Raw genomic sequence first — 20,079 nt, forward strand, 5'->3', positions numbered from 1 at the left:
GGCGTCCGTCGTCCGTTTGTCTATCTGTACACAATTGCTTGTTAACCCCAAATTATGTCCATGGGGTCAAAACTGGCTACGCCCCGACGGCAAGTTCCCTTATACTTATAAACAGAAATCTTTGAAAATTTTCTGGTCTGAAACCGCTAGGCCCAAACCTTTCATATGATACATTATGATACATTATAGTGGTCATGTACCAATATTGTTCAAATCATGCCTCTGGGTTCAAAACTGTTCATGTCACACGGGACACAAGGTTTCGAAAGACTTCTATAAAAAAAAAACTTCTTGTATCAAACCACAAAGCCCAGACCTTTGATATTTGTTATGTAGCATGTCATATAAGGGTTCAAATTATGCCCCTTAGGTCAAAGCTGGCCCCACCCCTTTTTACCTGCTTTCTTATTTTTGAAGCTACAGCTAAGAAATTTGGACCATGTCCACAATGTTGAAAACAAATATCAGTGTTGTGTTAGGATGACACATACTGTGACCTTTTGATATATTATAATTATTTTTGAAACCTCATCAATTAGATTTGAACCATGTGTACAGTTTTGAATACTTATGTGAAAAACTACAGAAACAAGCTCAGTAGCCAAACATTTAAACATAAACCCGTTTAATGACACAGGGTAAATGCCAAAGACATAGAACACACACACAAAACACAAACAAGAGACAATGGAACAACAGCACAAAACTCCATAAACATATATTAAAGATTTCTTCGGTCGACCTTATATTTTTGAAGCTACAGCAATGAAATTTGGATCATGTGTACAGTTTTGCATATAAATATCAATGTTGTCCTCGGACGACATTGACTGTGACCTTTTGGCATACATTCCTACTTTTGTGATTACAGCAATGAAATGCGGTACGCGTTGAGAACAAATATCAATCTTGGCATTGACAGGTGACCTTTTGACTTACTTTCTTTATTTTTGAAGCTACAGAAATGAAATGTGGATCATGTGTACAGTTTTGCATACAAATATCAATGTTGTCCTCGGACGACATTGACTGTGACCTTTTGGCATACATTCCTACTTTTGTGATTACAGCAATGAAATGCGGTACACTTTGAAAACAAATATCAATCTTGGAATTGAAAGGTGACCTTTTGACTTACTTTCTTTATTTTTGAAGCTACAGAAATGAAATTTGGACCATGTGTACAGTTTTGAAAACACATATCAAGCATATATATGTGGTGTGAAACTAATGTTCATCTACCAAGACTTATCAAATTATGCACTTGGGTCCAAATAATACATATAAGACATATAAAAAAAAACAACTAAGATATTTGTTGTGTATAGTGGTTATGTACAAAACGTTTACTCAGTTGAGCCATATAAGGTGTTTATGACCCTCTGTTACCTATTAGTGCCTGTAATTACAAGTAATGTAAATTGATGATTTTGTAATACAATAAGCTAGTTTCATTATAGTAAATGAAAAACCTGTACGTACTAGGATATAATTTTATGAACATTGCTTTTATCGTGAAAGTGTACTGCTAGTGTAAAGTTAATTAGATATAACTCGATATTGTCAACCCATTTCCATTTGCGTAATTATCTATTATTATATTTCCTTGTTTTTTTCACCAATATATATTTAAGATACTTTCAAATTCACATTAACGTTGTACTCTTATGAACGAATTTAAATAAATTGTTCTTTTAATTTGCACTATTTAAAACCGCATAACACAACACATCCCATTTTGTAACCCCGGCACATTACTTCTTTATGTCATGTGAAAAAGTAGATCTGATGATAACTTAAGTGATAACTTACAGTACTTAAATCCGTAGGCTTGCGGCCTACAGCCTAAACACTATTACGGACTTGTTTTAAACTGTCATTATAAAGACTGCTTTAAAAGGTTTTTAATTCTGTTTTTGTACGAAGCAGTATTTGGCAATAGTTTTCACCTAAAGCTTCAGATAATATATACTACTAATGAAAAAATCAACCATGAACAGTTAATGCATTTTAGTAATATAATACTTAGACCAACTATGAGAGTACTGTCCAAGAGGTAATAATGTTTCATTGGAAGCAATATATAACCGTTCATTTGTTTGAAATAACCTTATCTATGAAAGCGTATAGCGTATCATGATGTGATCGTATAGTAGTGTCTATTTGACGAGTTATAACACCGGATATTACAAGCGTTTTGTCGAATTGTGCACTAATTATGTGGATATTTTTACTTAATTTTTGTGGACTTCGTTTCTGTGAATTTCACAGTACGTGTTCGATATTATTGTCAACATTTGCTAGTTCATAAAACAAAACGTCCACAAACTTTCGACAATATGCGGTGTTATAAAAGTCGAAAACACTACATGATCGCATCATCAGTATATCCCATATACGCTTCCATATAATGCACTTGATCAGCACCCAACAATAAGTGCTTTGAAACGGCTCCCTATGTTTTATACTTTCCAATTCAATGCATTTCCACATAAATTGCGTGCAAAAAAATCATTGAAGTTGCTGCTGGAGCCCATATGTAATAAATTGTTCTAGACCGCAGCATTTGATTAATTGATATATACCAATTTAATGTTTAGAACCGTATGTAACAATGCAACGATAGACACATGTATGTTTATCATACTTAAACAGAAAAATACATAATTAATTTTTGACAATTCTTTGAGCCATTTAAACAACGCGAGCATCCTTCGAGGATTATTTCTGTGTTGTTTTACTAACTTATTTAAAGCTAAGATCTTTCTTGGTCAGTTTTATTCCATTGTTTCGCGATGATAAAATGACGTCAGTACACAGAATGCTGCGTCATTAAAATGTCATGTAATATGTTATTACGCACATGTATATTCTGTTTGTTGTTCATAAAAAATGTATAAAATAAAAAGGTACTGCGTTTTGATCTTATATGTCTATATCAACTCACATAGATTTTAGCAGATCCTGCAAAAATCCACCCAAATTGAGTCAAAACGCAGATCTACCTTAAACGTGTCACCACTTTTGGTTGATAAGGCTACGTGTACACCTATTCGCCGATTCGCATTCTTTCCTAATACATTGTTTAATGCACAGGGCATACAGATAATTAAAAGGTTACTAACGAACGTCAAAAATGATCTTAAAGAACCAAGTTTTGAGACGATTGACTTATTAAAGCTCAAGTGTAAAAAATACCTCGCAGAGCCGGTGATCACGTGGGTTAATTGTGTTGAAACCAGGCACTATAGTGGCTTTGATCTGTGAGACAGTACGTAATTTTGTTATTTCTCTTCGTTAATAAACCAGTTAAAACGTGTAATAACGCCCATGCTCAAGCCCACAAGTTTCCCTTTTTTGGTACCCATATTATTTTGAACACTTCGGTTATGGCAAGTATGCATAAACAAATATTAGACGATAAGAAAAGAGCGAGAAAGGCTAAGTGACGCCCACAAGAAGTCCACATGAGTTTTACTATTTGTCTAAATCAAAATGGCGCTCTCCGTTGCCCGTTGCATAAATTTGTTCTTTAAGAGATCTAACAGCTAATAAAACAAACCTTTAGTGTCAGTGAGCATGTGAAGGTGTGAACTTGAACTATCTCTTTCCTTGTGCCAAATACCTTAACATATCTTGTTTCCAGTTCAATTTTGCGTATACAAGCTCAAATAGCATTCAGCATCGATGGAAGGTGACATAAAAGCTATTGGCTCATAAAATTGATTCTTTGAACTTGCACTGCCCTATAATTTACCTCATGAACGCTTAAAGTTATTTATATTTCAACCGTGGCTTATTGAAGTTTTTGTAAACCCGCAAGAATCGTACTTAACGCCAACGTTATTGAAACTGTGTCCTGCCTTGTGAGAACGGGCTAAACCTTAAAACCGTAAAACATATCAAATTGTATTTCAAACAAATAAAAAAATGTCATTTTTATCTCACATTATATTTTCTTAAAATCACCGAAAAGCTTATATTATAAAAAGTCGATGCAGTATTGAAAGAAAATGTACTGTACACTGCTAATTTCAAGCCATTTATACGTCCGCCTTTGATAAGAACGTGATCGTTATATCCGGGCCCTGGGTATTATGCGTCGAAATATATCTCCGAAAGAACACCGCTGAAATCCCATAAAGCTCCATCCAATTTGAAATAATATGGCGTAAAATTTTACCATCGAATTTCACGTGATCAGTATCCGAATGTCCATCTCTTACCCACATGGAACGGAAAGTCATGATTGGGAGGATAACTCTTGAACTCTTAAAGTTGATGTCCCTTACTTTTAGTCTAGTTCCAATAAATGAGGTTTCGAACTCCAACGTAGCCTGGTTGCCGTTGTAATACCTCAAAACCAAGCGGTTATATTTCGGGTCGATTGACGCAAGCGAGATAGGAGAGTATAAGCGATGGTCACTCGTAGTTTGGGGCTGACAAATGTTAATAGACGCTCCAAAGGGGATATTATCAAACCCTTAAAGGGTGATTGTCTGTATTCGCGTTCTACAATCTTGGAATATTACGAGCACCTGCGCGTAACCGTCTGTCCACGTAACCTTGGCGAACACACGAATGTTGTCCACCCTTGTGTAGCCGGATAACTTCCGTTTTGGACGCTTACTGTCATGGAGGCCGGATGTTCCTTCCAGTGTTGCCAGAAGCCCGGACGGACACCTTGGTACACGACGTTCGCGCTAGCGTACTGTTCGATCAACTCGTCTTTAGGTCTGCTTGCATCTAGCTTGATTGTATCAAATACCACTTGTTGTTGACAGGGCTTTACGACCAGACGGATTTCGTTATCGCTACTCGGAGACCACGAGTGGGATGGAATCAGCCACGTGTGCTCAGTGCTGAATGTCGTGAATTCGAGTTCATCCAACGCTTGCCAACGTCCGCCCTGCATATACTCAGGTTTTATTTTAACGTTTGTAACGTTTTATTCGGAAGATGTCTAAGCTTAATAAACAGTATTGTACTCATTAACCGTTCGTCAATTTCCCTCGAGGGTGTACTCTTTTTGAAACTAAAAGCGATGTCCACATTGACGCTATTATGTGTGCCAGAAAACGTCAAAGACGAGTTAACATATGTTGTCCGAGCCGTTGATATGGTGATATGACCTTATCTTTGAAAATCCAAAAGGGGTTTGGCAAAACACACTGACTATAATCGGGGTCTCTGTTCTTGGCAAAGCTTTGGTACTTGGGCAACGTCGCTGTGATGTCAAAATCTTGGGCCGTGTCGTGGTACACCTCAATTTTGATATAATCCTGCTCACTACATTGAGTTGAAACCGACTTCTGTACAAACCGCCTTCTTGGTATGGAGTCCATTCTTGGGACATCGTCGTGTTTAATATCAAAGCAATACAGATTACACACAATGTCCGAGTATTGTAACCGGTCATCGGCAAAAAGCAGGATAACATCATGTCAATTTCCACACCCCATTCGTCGGTGTTCGTTGCTTCAAATGTGATTGTATGCCTACTAATGCCCAATTTCGCTTTCGCTGGCCAAGACCCGGTAGATTGGAATTTATTCCAACCATTCCCGCCATCGGATAAATACTTAGTCTCAAAGAACCCAGCGTGTTGACCATCCATTGACACCCTCACGGAATCGACGTTGCCGTCACTTGAGTAAATGATGTTACGTATGCTCATATACTAGTATGTCACCTCACTTAAGCAGATTTCCATCTGTACCATTTGTCCTTGTTTCTGCAACACAGTAAAGTTTCCGCTCGCCCCGGACCGAGGCTTCCGTTATTCGGACGAAGCATAATTCTCTATTTCTAACATGAACGATCCACTTTGCGCTGGTCTTATAAGTCCATTTAAAGAGAGTAAAAGTATCTATAGAAAAAAACTCATTTGTTTCATTTGCTAAACGCTAGATTGTTGACAGTTGAGCTCACAACTGAATCGAAAGAAGGTTTAAAATATTTTGAATTGAGTGCATTTTATGGATAAAAATGTCACTTAGCTAAATATATGATTTTAACTTGTTTTATACTATGATTAAACAGGCGTACATAATCGAACAAAATATGTTAAAGGGACTCGGACACATATCTTATGTTGGTTACCAATTTTGAAATTGAGGAATTGTTTTGCTTACTTTTATGAACAAACACCAAACAGCTATTGGGAATACTTGCTTGACCAGAATTATGTAAATCTGAGCCTAAAATGGTTTAATTTTTAACAGCGTTACTTACTTTTTCCGTAATATAGAGCATTTTCTGTCACATTTTAAATCAGTATTAACAATATAGCTCTATTTTGATTGTTTGATGATGACCGACCCTATAAACCGTGAACCTGTACCTTTAAGCACTTCAATATTTGGGTGTGTTCAAAGCGTACTACCATAACAATTTGGTAATTACAATTATTTTGAAAAATATCACATTGTGTTTGAGTTGGTACGATATGTTGTTATATATTACTTAATTCATTGCGAACTTAGATTGAAATCACTCCTTGCATCCTGGAGTTTAAAATGATTACTGACAAAAACAGTCTGACAATTATTATCACATTATGTAAATTCAAAGTTAGTTAGGCCAAATAAAAAATAGGTCTGTTTCAGGTTACCCGACCGACCCTATTTTTTCCCGCCAACCCTAACCTATTTTTCCTGGATAAAAATGTGATTTGGGTACGAAAAGCATTTGTTACAAAATGTATGTACGTAAAGTTGACAATATTAGAGTTGGATATCAAAATGTATTTACCGTACTTCACCTTAGAGTTCGGACACCTTAAAATAATTAATTTTTCGCTCTCCGAATTCATAGAAAATAACCATTTTTACATTTTATCTACATGTATGGTTAACCTGCCATTTTTATTCATGTAGACCTGCATTTTACCAATTATTAACTTATCTGTAGTTATCATTGGTTATTACGCCTATAAGTGTAACTCCTTCATCAACTTAATTAAAATCCCATTCAACACCATTTTATACATGCATGGAAATGAATAAACACCTTTTATCGGCTTCAGATCAAACAGTCACATTGTGTGACGTCACATAACTCTCAGTTATACCCACGAGGAGAACATGGATATTGTTCTGCAGGATTAATGTGTCTGGGTGGTGTTTTCGATTGTAACTTAAGTATTGCATTTTTAACTTTAATTCATCACATTAAATAGTTACCTGTATCATTGAATGTGTTGACTTTTATTGTTCTATTGATGTTACAATGAGTATTACTGTAAGATTATTGCTTCATAAAGTCTATATTAAAAAGTGTGGAACAAGTTTCAAAGTTTTTTGACGGATCGTTTTACAAACATGTCATGACTGTGTTTTCTTAATCTCTTGATTGCCCTTATTGTTTCTTTAATCCTCCATTAAATATATCACACATCCTTTTCAACAGGCAATAAATCGTTTAGGATGAGTAGTAACTAACTAACTTGTAACAGTGATGTATACGGCTAGGTAATCTAGCCAGGCATTGTAACGATAAAGATCAATAATTTTTGTCTGTGAGACTTAGTAACTGTAAAAAGTACAATCGATGTCCTTTGGGTGTCCGAAAAATGAATTATTGTTGAAAATAATAATGGATGTCCGAATTTTTAGATTGTCCGAACTCTAAGGTGAGTTACGGGTAGTTTGTGCTTATGTGGCAGGTATATTTCAATTCTTGAACTATATTTTCCTGTCAGATACAAATGTGTCAGATACTGACTTTCGGATTGATATGTCAGACTTTAGTGTGCAATTTCGGCAATAAAACCTGCATGTTACCTTGTTCTTCAAACCTAAACCCCCAGGTCCTCTTGACAGCATTGAGGTTTCCTTGGCTGATGGCTTTTATGGTAAATTTGCTGTGGCACTCTTCATGTAATTATGTTACAGGGAGGTTAGCATTCTACAGAGGGTGATTGAAAGCAAAAGGATGCATGCAGAAAAGTAAAACCGTTCCTGGAAAGTCTTAAATAATAGCAGAGTGGTGTACCATAACTTAGTTGAAATCCAACCATCATTGTCAAAGTATTTAACTAGACAAATAAAGAATGTTTCCTTTGAAGCATGGAACATGTTTAAAAACTACTGATAAACCTGAAAATTGATGACTTTTATTTTTGTTACTTTCTGAGTCAACAGTGAATGAAATCAATATATTAAAAAAAATATATAAAAAAATAAAATATTCCGACCTACCTACCCTATTTTTTTGGCAGCGTTACCTGAAACGCACCTATTTTTTATTTGGCCTTAGCATCCGACCATGTATTTTGTAAGTACGTTTCTAACAACCTTTTTATTTTTTCAGTGGTCTGCCTACATTTTGTAAATAACTCGCTATATAAGTGAGCCAGCCACTTTTTATATCGGTTCACCTTATTTAAATTGATAACGGCGTATTAATTAGACTATAGTTTGAGGGAGACAATGGTGTACTTAATATGTTATGCATGGGTGGAGTAGTGAAAATCCGTATGAATGAGGATAGGGTAAAAATGTAGTTAGTCGTATCTATGATGCTTTGAGTAGAGAAGTATAAAGGCGAATCTATGAGACTATGGGTAGATGGAAAAGGGTGCATTGATGAGGCTATTTGTAGAGGCCATGCACAGCGTCTGTAGGCATGAAAGATGCAAAGGAGGAAATACGACGAGAACTTGCTGAAAGTGTACCTTCTGACCATATCCTCCGAAAAAATGACTGTACAATTAGGACTCACAACTGTCCTAGTTGGAGGAAGTTTCAAAGTGTTCTTCGCAAAAACATTTTTCACTTTTCTCCAATTTCTAAGTAACTCGTCAGGTGTGCGACACCCACAACACATTCATCTGCTAACTAAGTAACAAACCCTTCCTGGACCAAATCTCCACATATCATCTCATCGAAAGCTGTTTCGGAGCCAGGAGTTTTTAACGGCGTGACTATGAGGTTAGTAGTAGAAGATTTAAAAGGCGTATCTATGAGGCTATGGTTATAGGTGTAAAAAGGCGTATATATGGCGCTATGGATAGAGGAGTAAACAGGTGTATTCATGAGGTTATGGGAATAGGATTAAAAAGGCGTATCTATGAGGTTATGGATAGAGAAGTAAAAGGGCGTATCTATGAGGCTATGGATGGAGGAGTTAAAGGACATATATATGAGGCTATGGATAGAGGAGTAAAAAGGCGTATCTATGAGGCTATGGATGGAGGAGTTAAAGGACATATATATGAGGCTATGGATAGGGGAATAAAAAAGGGGTATCTATAATGCTATGGATGGAGGAGTTAAAGGACATATATATGAGGCTATGGATAGAGGAGTAAAAAGGCATTTGTATGAGACTATGGATAGAGGATCAAAAATGCATTTCTATGAGGCTATGGAGACAGGAATTACAAGGCTTACCTATGAGGCTATGGGTAGAGAAGTGAAAAGGCGTATCTTTGAGCCTATTGGTGAAAGGCGTATCTATGAGGGTACGGTCATTTTCCCTATAAATTGCATGCAAAAATACATCAACGAAATTCATGAACCGGAGTCCATAAACAATGAATGAACTATACCACCGCATATGATTTATTGACACATAATTTAAAGTTAAGGACCGTATGTTACAATGGTATGATATACACATCATTTACATCAAACTTGTCATGAATTTATAGAAAAGTACATAATACATTATTTAATTTAGACATTTATACACACCTAGCTTGGGTCATCTGAACCTCGCGCGTATCGTAAGATCGCCTTCTAAGAGGTATTTCTAAGTAGTTATACTAACTATCAGTTAGACTAAGAGTTTCATTGGTCAGTTTGTTTTTCAATACTTATTTGATTGTGTGATTAAAAAAGCCAGACATACTACTCGAAATCTTGATATTGCGGTGTTTTGAAGTATGCCGTTGATATGTTGGCCCATATTGAGTCGAACAATTAAAAAACCACACAAGGGCAGTGATCACGTTGTTCAATTGTGTTAACGTCACAAATTGAAGTGACTTTGTCTGGGGTGACACCTACGTAATTTACATAGTTTTGTTTATTTCTCTTCTTTTATAAACAAACGGAAACGTGTAATACTAAGTACCTCCCATACTCCAGCCTACAAGTGTCCCGATATAGTGATGAATCATTCGGTTATGACTATTATGCATAAAAATGAGAATGATAAAACAAAGAGAATGGTTAAGGGTTTATTTTCTATGTTGCCATTGTTTAAGACATTTGTTAAATTCCTGTACTTTTGATAAAATATTGTTGGTCAAAAAATAATCTCTATTATTGGAAAAAAATGATCCCAAATTATTTTGCAGATGTTGAGGTCCATGTTAAACAAACTTCAGTAAAATGTATAATTGCTTTGCATTTAAGTCACCTAATTGAAGAACTATCATTTTCGAGTAATTTATTTTCAATCCAGACGTTATTCCAAAATCTTGAATTTAATTAATTAGATTTTTATATGACCTTGCCTTTACATTATTGAAAAAGTTCGATTTCAGGACAACATTCAATATAATTTAAAAGTATTTCAATGCATATAAAAAATAGAGAAAGGCAAGGGACACCCTTGTTTTACACCTCCTTCTATAGTAAAACTATCTGAGAGATGACCATTATTAGGATAATTTATTTTATGTCTGTATTGAACAATTTTACGCTCTGTGTAAGCTTTTCTCCGAAATTGAAATGCTTTAAACATTTAATTATGGATTGGTGATCAATGATATCAAACGCTTTTTTCGAAATCAACAGTTTCATTATTTTGCGTTAAAGTACAAAACTGGTTTCAATGGCACATGTAACAGTGTGATATAAAGAATACTTTTTTTGTTGCAGTGTAAGATCACACAACATTTCTACCCGTAAATGCAAAAAGTACATATTTTAATCGTGGCTAATTGTAGTTGTTCTTTTGCAATAAATGTGTGCGTACGTTACGTCGACGTCATTGGAATTGGCACCCAGCCTTGTAAGCTGCGACTTTTGATTTGGTAGTGAAAGCGGTCCAAATATCAAAACAGTGAAAAATGTTATTTCATTGCTTCAAACAGCATATATCAAACTGTAATTTCAATTTAAAAGAGTGATATATCATTTTAACTCCAATGACTGAATTTCTATTAATCATCAGAATGCATAAAATGAAACTTTAAAATCCATGCAGTATTTTAATATCTGAGATTAAAACTTCATGTCTTAAAAGCTACAAGGTTATATTCTGGAGAGAGGGGAAACAAATAAGCATTTAGCAAAAAGATGACATCCAGTCCAACAGAATAAAAAAAAGAAAATATATAATAAAATCAATCGATTCAATGTTGCAATTTGAAAACAGACAATCAAGTTTTCAAAATTGAAAATATGTACAGCATGTGCAATGAACAATGTTTATCAGCAACAATCCAAAACAGGAAATTTATACAATTTCAAGAATCAAGAGAAGTTATTTAGCAATGGAAGTTACGTACAGTACTGAGTTAGGTCGTCCATGATATGATTTCCATCATCATATGGATTAACTTACTACTAACCATGAGTAACGACATGGAGTATTACATTGAATACAAAAGTTCAAAGTATTCAATGCCATCATTGCAAACGGAAGTCAAACGGAATTAAAATAGAAATAATGTTTTAATATGCAGCTACTTTTTCATAAGGTTTCTTACTAAATGAAGCCAAATATATGCATATTTGCAAAAGTACGTTAATACATTTGTAAGATGAACATATTAAAGCGATGCTGGTGTGTATGTGCCTTAATAAAACTATTACTAAATATCATAATTTAGTATCATTTACATTGGTAGTACGTATTTACTACATACACTTTATGATGGTACAACTTTCGGCAATTGTATACAATAGGGTATCCATATATGTATGACGATAGCAAGTGCTAAAATGGCGGTCGTAGGAATGCTTTTTATCGGATTAATTTGCATTACTTGGAGTTTAGGGTTTGGGTAATCATTGTTCGTGTCACAGAAAATATACTCTCAAAAAGACCCCCAGCGCATCTATTAAGGCATGCAAATTTAATAGGACATTTACGGTATGTAAATAGCATGATAAACGATGTAACAATAAGCACATTCGCATAAAATTCCGAGTAATAAGTTTAAAAAGCGCAAATGCGCGGTAATTACAGGTACGACCCTATATTGGGACAAACAACAATTCAACAAGTCCGTAGTCTGATACACATGATAAAAATAAGCACTACGTCTACGTATAGCCAATATTCAATCTTTAAAAATAAGAAGGTATTGAAAGTATAATAGATAAGAAGCGATACTAAAAAGTACTAAAAAGACACGGGCCAAGTTAAATAAGGTGTAAACACATCATAAACTATTCTTAGAAAATATCTAAGAGGTACAAATACTTTTGATCTGATGGATCGTGTACACATTATAAAAACAGTGGAATTAAACTTTAATGGAACATCAAAAAGTAAAATGGACATACGGAACAACGATACTAGAATAAGTACAGAATGATAAAAAAATGATAAAAAATAACAAACGTGAAAAAATGACAAGTTAAGGATTATTGTGTATAATGACAACTAGTTCCCATAAATTTCAATAAAGAAGTGTGTCTTCAGTGCTCTTTTAAAAGAAGCATACGTGTCAAAGTCCCTTATTCCTCCTGGAAGAGAATTTCGCAGCTTTGAGGCAGCAGGATGTAACTTCTGTCAAAATACATAGCACTCCAACTTCTTGGTACTCGTAGTGTTATAGAATTATTGTTGATCTTAGGTCTCGTAGGGGTCTATATACCTCTACCATGTTTTTGAAATATTCCGATGATTGGCCATGCAAGATTTTGTATGTAATACAGAGTGTTTTGTACTGAACTCTGTAGTGTACAGATAGCCAATGAAGTTTCAGTACGGATGTGATGTGGTTGTAACGGAAAGTCCTCGTGATAATACGTGCTGCTGTGTTCTGAACATTTTGCATTTTGTTCATCACGGTCTTAGATATGCCATTCAGCAGCACATTATAGTAGTCGAGTCTTGATGTGACTACCGAGTTCACAATACATAGCGTGGCGTCATTAGTCAGGTATGGTCTGATATATATGTGTTTTCATTCTATAAGCATTTAATTGGGTAGAACGAGCTTGTTCTATGATACTACCGTTTGTCGATTTCCTAAAGGTTGGACAAATTCAAAGTTAAATGGAATATGGTTGTAATTTATTAAATAGATACATGTCACTCTCGTTGAAGTAAATACATTGCTTTCGTATGAAGGTATGCAGTGGAAACCGGATACCAAATCGGTATCCGGATATTCGTATCAAGTATTCGAATACTATCCGGATACTCGCATCAAATTGTTTTCATAATAAGTAGTTTATATGTCACCCACCTTCTGTTATTTGACATAATTGTTCACTTAATTTATAATTCGTCATATGGCAAATTCACTTTTTCATTCATTCTTTCTCAGTCTAAATAATTTATAGTGTTAAATTTATAATTTATAATAATCAAAGCTAAATAACTCATTTTACGTCATAAAACTCATGATGAATACCACATAAACACCTCGCGAATTGATAGTCACTTCGACCGAGGTTACTTGCTTGGTTTTTCTTTATTTACATGCGTGTACATTTTTTATTTATCAATAAACTAAATATGTTTACATATCGTATGAAAAATGAAATACACTACACAAAATAAAAACGTGAATAAATACTAAATAGGAAATAAACCATTTATATATTTGATAATTTAATTAAACACCGTACACACACTACTTTCAAGTCCGAATACTTCACAACAGTTTTCATTCGATGTCGCATTTAATCGAACTCATGTTCTTGTTCAGAAACAAGATAGCGTCCGTATAAGATGCAAAAGGATGGAATTTTGATTGAAAATTGAATAGATCAACAAAATCTTATTTCATAAAACAACACTTGTCATTGTAAACAAGGTCATAGAACTTCACAGTGCGCTGCACAATGACACAATATCACGCCTTGTGCAAACACCCAATTAGCAGACGATTTGTGACACATACCCGCTTTGCGACAGCAGGCGCGTAGGAGCTTGGGCCGCAGGGGCCGCGACTGTGGCCCCAATATTCTGGCAATGGGGCCGCGAATATTTGATACCGATTTTCTTAATAATCGTATTTTAAATACAGCTACGCACAAATAGATCAATAGCAGTCTGACACGATATTGAATAAACAGATCACCATGTCATAATTAAACCCGTGACCATCTAACTAATTGGCATGTGAAAGGCGTGAAAACAGTCGGCGGATTATTGAAGACGGGTAAGTGGAAGAAGAGGCAATAAGACATTGTTGGTGTGAAGAGTCAGATGTCCTCATTTGACTTTCTGTATGGTGTGACACTTGGGTATGAACTGTTAGCACAGTGACAACCTAAGCAGGGATCTGACAAAGACATGTCAGCTTCTGAAGGTCACGATCTTGCCCATGTGTCAGTGTCTAAATGTTATAGTGAATAAATGTTACTAAACAATAATAGTTTTATATCTACCAACTATTTTAACCGAAAAAGGTTTAGAAAAAAACATGAAAATAATACCTGAACTCACTGGAAATCGAGTCTTTCAATGCTTAAAATTGAAAAAAAATCTCGAAGGGAGGGGACCCCCCTCCCGAGCCCACCCCTTCCGCGGCCCCAAAGTCAATTTTCTTCCTACGCGCCTGCGTACAGACACTGTTGATCACCTGAAAAGTTTTATAACAATTGCTGTGTCTCTGCTAAGCTATTTCATTCTAAATTTTAATTCTTAACGAATATTCGAATACCCATTTTGGTATCCGAATACTTGCGTGATATCCGGATACTCGGATATTCGCTTCGGAATATGAACCTATCTTACACTCTCGGCCATGGAAGATACTTATAAATTATTAATTTATAAGTATCTTCCATGGCCGAGAGTGTAAGATAGGTTCATATTCCGACTCAAGCGTAGGGTGTTTTGCGGAAACGAGGTTTACCGAGTTTCCACAAAACACCCTGCGCAAGGGTCGGGATGAAACTTACACGAGTGGCTATGGTAGATGCTTTTTCTCCTACCTCAGTTAAACAAAATTAAGTAATAATGTATTTTTTGCTGGAACTCTTTTGTGCTTAGTGAAAATAATTGCGTATAGATATGCGATAGCACGTGGTTGTCAATTTGATCTTTAAATAGTTCGGAGGAGAGTGACGCATTATTTCTTGAAATGTGCGTGAAAACTGTTTTATAGTGACATTTGAAGCGAGAAATAATTAATAAGCTTTCTAAATATTGCCACAAGACAAGGTTTCTATGATGCTACAGAAGACAGTCTTCAACAAGAGAGGTAATTATAATGTGACGACCGTTAAAAAGGAGTTCCATACGGGCATTTTATCTTCGCCCGTGGGCAAGATAAGAATATCTAGCATGGTTAAATTATTGGATCTACTTATCTGAGGTGGGAGAAAAAATATTCTTTAGTGATATCATATTACCAGTGCATCTAACTTTGAATTGACTAATGTTAAGAAATGACTGAATATGTTTTATGAATACCGGGCGAGGGATCCATGGTTTTCCATATATTTATAGAGAAATATATCTTCTAAAACCACAAGGCCAAACTTTTGATATTGGTATGAAGCCTTATGTAGTGCTTAGTAACTAATTACATTTATTGCAGCCAATGACTTTCTTAGCAACCAGTGACTTACTTAGCTTAGAATAAAGGACTTCCTTATTAAACACTTTCTTAAAAAGCATCCAAAGATTTCCTTAGAAACTAATGACGTTCTTAGCACATATTATGTCTTGGAAAGAGCAAATTTTTGCGTAAATATCTGCAACCCAGTGATAAAAGATTGCTAACAAAAAATCAAATCGCAGATTTTTATATTTTCTTTCTAAAGTTTTGTATTTATAAATGTATGGAAACGGCTGTAAAGATGCCTTAATACAGTTATATAACACACTCAATATGAATTTTTAACAAATGTGCAAATCATTTAATGTGCAGAAGATAAGCTGAGTGTTATTAGATAATTGTGCACGTATATTTGCGTTCAAGCCGTAAAGTAAAAATAACTTTCTTAAATGCACGGCACTTACTATATTTTTCTATCATTTTATAGCCTGATATTCAGCCTTTCGTGTCATGTAATATGAGTGTTTTCGGGCTAATTAAGCAACCAATTTAAAACAATGCGTTCAGAAACGGTTGCTTTAACGTTGCTGACGTCAACATTGTTTTGATTAATGTTGTTGTAATGCTGGCGTTAAATTGTGATATTTTGAAAATTGAATACAAAAAGAGCGGTATTTCCTCCAATAACCAAGAAAGAAATGTTAAAATTGCATTAAGCAAATGCAACGGAAATATGATTTTCCTTAACAAAATGTGTTTTTGATAGATTTGCATTAATAATTGATAAATCTATCGGTTTCATGAACGGCTGAGATTATGCACATTCACGTACATGCGTTTTGGTAAGATTAATTATAATTTGCGATGATCATCTATACATAAACATGTTACATAACTTTTTTAAGATATATCATATACATAAAATCATAACCATTTAACATTCCTGGCTGACTAACAGTACTATCATTAAACGATGCTCCGAGTGGGGATCAAACCCGGATCCTTCTGATCAAGAGTCCGATACGTGGTGGTGTTAGTAGTTTATACTCCGGGTCCCGGCGTGAGCACATTGAAGGGCCCCAGAGTGACAGTTCAACCACCGCACACCTATCCTGGTGTGAAACCAGTACTAGGTGCCTTCACCTCTGCAAGGAACTGACAACTTCTGTACATGCCAGGGGCAGTGGTACAGTGCGAATGGTCGTAGAAAGGATTTCATAACCAATCACAACAGAAGTGACCTGGTCCGCCCGGGAATCGAACCCGGGTTGTCCGATTCAGAGTCCAACGCTCTACCGATTGAGCTAACCGGGCGGACTTAGTCCGATACGTACAATCTGTGTTAGCAAGTGTAAAACCGGAAATAACGTCATATAAAATACAAATGCAAAAGAACGATGCAACGACACAGAAGACATGGATATTCGCAAGAAAAATGGAAAGTTTACTAAAGAAAACATCAAGAAACGGATGCAGAATCATGTACAGATTCGTAAGATAGGCGAGTGTGACTTGGAAGGAAGACGAGTTGTTGAGTTAAAGATTTTAATAGACGGCTTGAAAAAATGTTGCAAGTGCGTGGAACAGTTGTTGCTTACAAACATAACACCAGAAACTAAATACGGTCTTTGGAATATTCTTCATATAGAATGCATGTCATGTCTGGCTGACAACACAGTGCCGACTGGAAAACGACACAAGGCTAGTGATCACAAAACCGGAACTCGATGCTTTGATTTAAATACAAAGTTAGCTGCAGGTAAATGTTTCTTTCGAAAATTACAAAAATAAAGCTAAATAATAGTTTGCTACAGTTTTCAGTACATATTACTATAACCTGAATGAATGTTAACCTCAAAAATCCCTAATTAACGTCAAATAGGTTATATATATTTTTTGAAGTGCTTCAATTCTTTAGCCATGATCAACGCTGGCGTTAGGGAACAACAAATGAATAATATTCTTGCCTTCCGGAACCTTCCCCTTGTTAATAAGAAGACACTCAATAACAGGAAGTGAGAAATCGGCGAGAGCATTGAGACAGTTGCCCAGTCATGTTCACGTGCAGTGGAAGAAGAAATTCGAAATTCTGAGTAACTATTCATACATATAAAATGAACTATTATAAAGTTATGGTATAAAACACAATTGTACTTAATTCAAGTAAATGCATTCCAGTGACGGTTATAATTAAACTAGTAGCTTAGTTATACAAGGAAATGCTTCTTTAGTATCTTTCTTATAGTACTTGAATGTTGTAAATATTGGAATTGTAGGGAAACAGATGAATTGTGGGTAGAGGTTTCGGCTGATGGCGGCTGACAGAAACGAGGAACTGGTCACAGTAACAACAGCTTGTCCGGTAAATAGGATTCCAGTTATATTCATCTTGTAAGCTTGCAACAAGCACAGAATGCTCTTCAAAATAAGTTAAGGAAAACACCTTGCACTAGCGGATCCAGGGGGGAGGGGGGGGGGCACCCCATCCCCTTAAACTCGTCCAAGTTTACTTTTAATTCAATATAGAAGAAACAAAATAATAGTACGCCCAAAGTCAGAATTTCGGACTAGATATTGTTAATTTATTTAGGGGGAGTATACCCCTTCCCAGCTAAATCTTTAAACCAAATATTTTTCTTCGCTTCCGACGCCCCCTCTAATGTCGAATCCTGGAACCGCCCTTGCCATGTAATGAACATGCATGTCTGTCCCCCCATAATTTTAAAGATATAAACCGAAAAGTTAAACTATCTTCAGTGTCCATATTTTTATACTTTGCAAACTATTTGTATAAATACAAATCCATTCTTAAATATATTTTGATGGATCGAATAATTGAAATCATACACTTCTGTAAACGTCTTTAATGCATATATTCTTCTTTTCATCAGGGCACGTGACAATTGTCGGCAAATATTCAAAGAAATGTTTGAGCTTTTGTATTGCTAAAAAAATTGTATATTTTGCAAGAATGCAATCATAAATTCAAGCAACGAAGCACTAATGCGGGAAGAACTGGACGGGCTCTTCGAAAGCAATGGAGCCTTTCCTGACATTGGAATGCCTTCAGGATTTAAAAAGAAAAGGCTTCGAGGTAAATGCATTATCAATGGACGACGAAAGTTCAACGTTTACTAGAGGGAAACAATGCCTTTTCCCCGTCCCTTCGAAAAAAATAGTGATAAAAACTATATGTCGTGAAAACATGACCAATTGCCTTTACAAAGTAAAATCAAACAACAACAAAATAGGCAATGAAACCATTTCATTTGTAAAGATGATACGCAGTATCCCAAAACCAAGGTTATCCAGACGGCTTCCCGCCATAGTTCCACTCAAAGCTGGCAACACTTGTTGTCAGTAATTAATATTTTTCCTATATGCATTATTTAGTAAGTAGTTAAAGGTGTATCACTCAAAAATTATGTTTGTTGTGCATAATTATGTATTGAATTTGAATAAGAGTGCGACTTTAACAATAATATTTATGTTTTGACATTTTCATTTCAAAAACATTATAATTCTATAAAAGGTTTATATAAATTTACAAAAATAATGGGGACTTGAAGATTGGAAATTGGTTTAGTATGAGATGTTCAAAATCCTGAGCTTTTCTTCATACGTCAGAGATAATAAGTGTTATTTGGAAGTATTCATACTTGATGTAAGCCTAAGACTTAAGTTCAAGTAACGTGTTGTTTTAACGTTCGAATATCAGCGTCTACAACACTTTCGAGACCAACCATAATTCAACAACGAAAGTAAGACTATCGACGCGGTTGGCTCAATGTCATACATGTACATATCGCTGATTTGAAATGATCATATTGTTATCTGAACCAACGGTTTTATGTTTTAATTTTAAGGCAATACTGTTTTCGAATTAGACAGCAAACCATCGATGTGATTAAGGCATTGCCCCTTTCAGCACTCTCAATGCTTGGATTAAAAGTCCGCCATTGATAAGAACTTGATCGTTATGTCTGGAGCCTGGGTATTATGCGTCGAAATACATTTCCGAAAGAACACCGCTGAATTCCCATAAAGCTCATTCCAGTTTGAACTAATATGGTGGGAAATGTTACCATTTATAGTAACGTGATCGGTATCCGCTTGTCCATCTTTTACCCACATGGAACGGAAAGTCATGATTGGGTGGATAACTCTTGAGCTCTTGAAGTTGATGTCCCTTACTTTAAGTCTGGTTCCAATGGATGAGGCTTCGAACTCCAGCGTTGCTGTGTTGCCGTTGTAATATGTCAAAACCAAGCGGTTGGATTTCGGATCAATTGATACAAGCGAAATAGGACAGTATGGGCGGTGGTCACTCGTATTTTGGGGCTGACCAATGTAAATAGACGCTCCGAAGGGGATATAATCAAGCCCATGAGGGGTAATTGTCTGTATCCGGTTGCGACCATCTTGGAACAAAA

General features: G+C 35.6%; 1 non-coding gene across 1 annotated transcript; it reads right to left on the reverse strand.

The window, feature by feature from the left end:
• Nucleotides 1–16,888: 16,888 nt before the first annotated feature.
• Nucleotides 16,889–16,965, reverse strand: Trnaq-cug (transfer RNA glutamine (anticodon CUG)). Its single transcript has one exon. It is a non-coding gene; the product is annotated as a tRNA-Gln (tRNA).
• Between the last annotated feature and the right edge of the window lie 3,114 nt (nt 16,966–20,079).

The sequence above is a fragment of the Mya arenaria genome, chromosome 2 (genome assembly GCF_026914265.1).
Source record: "Mya arenaria isolate MELC-2E11 chromosome 2, ASM2691426v1".
Taxonomy (NCBI): Eukaryota; Metazoa; Mollusca; class Bivalvia; order Myida; family Myidae; genus Mya; species Mya arenaria.